Genomic DNA, 4340 nt, shown 5'->3' on the forward strand with positions numbered 1-4340 from the left:
TTTAGTATGTTTGATTAATTATTAATGTGTCTGATTAATTATTTTTCAATATATTAGTTTTTAATTATTTTGTTCTAAACATATAAATTATATATATACTCATCATTTTTGTCTTAAAAGTCAATTTTTCTTAATTGAAATATATCAACTTGTGTTTTCTTTGTTATCCAAGGCCTGTCAGTTCAGGGACATTGATTGGGTACAATCTACTACAAAGGCTGCACCACCTACTCCAACTGCACTCAGTAAGTCAGTAAAGTATCTCCCTTTTTTTTAATTTTCTGTCTCTCTTCTCTCTAATTTTCGTAAGTTCTCGAGGCTAGCTAGCAGGCTCATAATCATTTTTTCCAGCCATCTCATTAGTTTTAAAATGGGTTTATATTCTTCTCCTTTCACTTCTCCTTCCACTTCTCTTTCCACTTCAATTTTTTCAGAGACTTCAGAGAGTAACTATCCTAAGAAGAGAAAGATAAATTCAGAGACTTCAGTTTTTTTCAACCATCCCATCTATTTGAAAATAAATTTATTATTATTTTTTTTCATTTGGTGCATGATCCTAAATTCTGTGTTTGTTTTAGATGAATTACCACAGTAACGAAGATGATTATGTGTGTGAGATTGCTCAAACAATGATGGTGAATATTCTAGACCTTATTGAGAAGAAAAAGACATGACAAACGGTGAACATCCTCCCCCCGAATCCTTCTTCAAAGCTGCCAGAAGTCTTTGGAATGTTCTTCTCGGTTAGTCATTATGTACTTTTTTTTTGAATAAGATATTATTTAGGTTCGATTGTGTTATGCATGTAATTGGTGATAAATGATGTCCAAATACATACAATTCTTAATTTACCAAAGTTCTGAAATTGGGTAACAGCAACTAGCAGCTTGCTATCTTTATACAATTCTTGATTTAACAATGTTCTTTCCATGCCTTCATTATCAATCATAGGGTGATACGGAGTATTAGGCTTAATAATTTTCTATGCATTATTAATCAAAGAGACAAAACCATTTAAAATTTCTCTATCAGATGATTATTTCTGTTGGTAGCCAGATGATTGTTTGTAATAATCCTGGTGTAGTATGTATGATTACTTACAAGTAGTTTAAGCTGGATGTTCGATTCAATAGGATAATGGAAGGTTATATTTATTAGTACCCGGATGGTAATTTATAATTGTTTTACTGTGGTGTGTATAATTAGTTACAAGTTGTTACGACGGAATGTTCGATTCAATATGCTAGCGGATGGTTATTTTTATTAGTACTCGAATGGTTATTTGTAATAATCTTGTTATCTTGTGTATAATTAGTTATAAGTAGTTTAGGTTGGATGTTCGATTCAATAGGCTAACGGATAGTTATTTCTATTGGTACACAGATGGTTATTTGTTATAGTATTGGTCTAGTATGTCTGATTAGTTACAAGTAGTATAGTATGGATGTGCAATTCAATAGGCCAACGGATGGTTATTTTTATTCGTACCCAGATGGTTATTTGTAATAATCCTATTGTAGTATGTATGATTACTTATAAGTAGTTTAGGCTGGATGTTTGATTCAATAGGATAACAAATGGTTATTTTTATTAGTACCTGAATGGTTATTTGTAATAGCTTATGTGTGGTGTGTATAATTAGTGACAAGTAGTTATTGCGAGATGTTCGATTCAATAAGCTAGCATATGGTTATTTTTATTAGTACCCAAATGGTTATTTGTAATAGTCTTGCAATCGTGTGTATAATTAGTTATAAGTAGTATAGGTTGGATGTTCGATTCAATAGGCTAACGGATAGTTATTTCTATTGTTAGCCAGATGGTTATTTGTAATATTCCTGGTGTAGTATGTATGATTACTTACAAGTAATTTAGACTGGATGTTCGATTCAATAGGATAATGGAAGAGTATTTTTATTATTACTCGGATGATTATTTGTAATAGTTTTTGTGTGGTGTGTATAATTAGTTACAAGTAGTTATGACAGGAAGTTTGATTCAATAGGCTAGCGGATGGTTATTTTTATTAGTACCTGAATGGTTATTTTTAATAGTCCTACTATCGTGTGTATAATTAGTTATAAGTAGTTTAGGTTGGATATTCGATATAATAGACTAACGGATAATTATTTCTATTGGTAAACAACGGTTATTTGTTATAGTATTGGTGTAGTGTGTCTGATTACTTACAATTAGTATAGGTTAGATGTTCGATTCAATAGGCTAACGAATGGTTATTTGTAATAGTATTGGTGTAGTGTGTCTATTTAGTTACAAGTAGTATATGTTGGATGTTCGATTTAATAGGCCAGCAGATGGTTATTTCTATTAGTTGTTGTGATTCATTAGGCATGCGACTGGATACTTTTACCTGTACATGTGTTATTATTTACTATTAGCTTTTATGCATCACTAATATCATGGAACAGAATCAGAAGAGGTTGAAAACTAATACACCATATAACTATTATTCGCTATAAAAATTTATCCTATCTGTTGTAACAAAAATTCACCGCAAAAACACGTAAACAATGTCAAAAGTATATTTTTGGTATTAAAACTAAGTACATCTATTGCTTTCTCCTTTTCCGAATATTCCTCCCAGGTAATTCTCCGACCCATTTCATCAATGTCCTTGTGCTTGGTGCTGTAAATGGTGATTTAACCTCCTTTTTCTTGTTTCTTGGACGGTTGTGACATATATGTTCATCATTTTGTTCCATCAAAGTTCGCACATGTTCAATTGATTCATTGTGTGACAATATCCTCCATGCGCTCCACTCTCATTGACCGAAGCATATCATGTATGGTGTTTTCATTGTGAGCGCGATGTTCGAAGTGTCAAAGTAATATGAAATACAAATAACAAATTAAAAACAAAACGACCGGGTAACTTACAACGTCCCATTAATCTAGTTTACAATCTCCAGTTCATGTCTCCATGAATTTAATGGCATAGATGCCACAATCCCAACTACATAATTAAGTAAGAATGGTCGAATCAGGACGATATCAATGTTACAGCAAATGCGAATGGATACATTTGTTAGGTGTGTTGCTTGGTTCTACTTACGTGTTCGGTTATATAATGACTTTGGCATATGCAAAACTTGGGCCATTCGTACTGCGTTCATATGTCGGGATATCCACTTTAGTCATGTCTTCAATTAGTCATCCCGGTAAAATACTCAGTGATATTTCATCAATTTTTGTTTTTTGTTATTAGTGTATACATAAACAACACGCACAGGGATTAGGGGGTGTCTTAGCTTACCGCATATGCATCTAGTTTCCTCCGTGCATTATCGGGTGTCTCAGCATGCAGACTATCGATTACCAACACCTTTTTTCTTGCCATGTCAAATGCATACAGCCACCGATGTCCTTTCAGACACATTGAAATAAACCACTGAAACAAGAACGCACAAATAACATGTTCAACTATTAACCGCATGGTGTAAGATGCACGACAAGCAGATCATACCCTTCACAAGTGAAACAATCTTTCCCATTCATGGTGAATTGAACAAACAAATCCCTTTCCAACATTAATGAGTACGATCCATAGAGAAGAGCAATTTGCAAACTATTTGGGACAAAGCTTATTGAACTTATTATTTTTACTGATCCTAGCTTCTGAGATGACTTACTTAAAATTAGTTTCTTGTTATTTCTTTATTTTTCTTGAGCTCATGTATAATTTAATATCTATTTAACATTTAAATAAAGTGTCATTCATTCAACTATGTTTTCTATTTGCAAATACAACAAAGGTTTGAACAAATAGAATAGTATATATATACTTTGGGAAAGAATCTCATTCCAAAGTTTAAGCTTCATCAGTATGCTTTTTAATTTTGATGTTTGTCGTTCTAGTTGTATTTTTTAATAATGTAAAAATTTGATATTTTAGATTTGTGATTTTTAATGTTTTTTTAACATACAAATCTGAAGGTTAAATTTATTTTTTTATTTTAATTTTTTTAAATATACAAATCTAATTCTCAAATTTGTGTTTAGTGTTAAAAAAAATTTTAAACATGCTAGTCGAACCTTCCGATTTATTTTACAATGAAAAAAAAATATTTCTACCCACAAATTTGAGGCTTCGTTCTCTTCTTGACCACAAATTAAATTATTTCTTTTACACTTGTGTTTGACACATGGCGACATTAGAGTATCTTTTATTGGAATATGCTTTTTTTATTGATATAAATCTTTATAATGATTCTCATTCCACTAAGATGTTCATAAGTGTTGAGTTTGTATATTGAGTTTTTATTATTAATAAAAGAGAAAAATAATGAAAAATTACAAAAATAAATAAATATATTTTTACA

General features: G+C 31.1%; 1 long non-coding RNA gene across 1 annotated transcript in view; it reads left to right on the top strand.

The window, feature by feature from the left end:
• The window catches only part of LOC110270718, a 4905-nt gene extending 3984 nt beyond the window's left edge, over positions 1–921 (top strand). Inside the window, exons 2-3 of the long non-coding RNA XR_002360360.1 lie at positions 173–245; positions 579–921. This is a non-coding gene — a long non-coding RNA (uncharacterized LOC110270718). The remainder of the gene's footprint in view (positions 1–172; positions 246–578) is intronic.

The sequence above is a fragment of the Arachis ipaensis genome, chromosome B04, assembly GCF_000816755.2.
Source record: "Arachis ipaensis cultivar K30076 chromosome B04, Araip1.1, whole genome shotgun sequence".
NCBI classification, from domain to species: domain Eukaryota; kingdom Viridiplantae; phylum Streptophyta; class Magnoliopsida; order Fabales; family Fabaceae; genus Arachis; species Arachis ipaensis.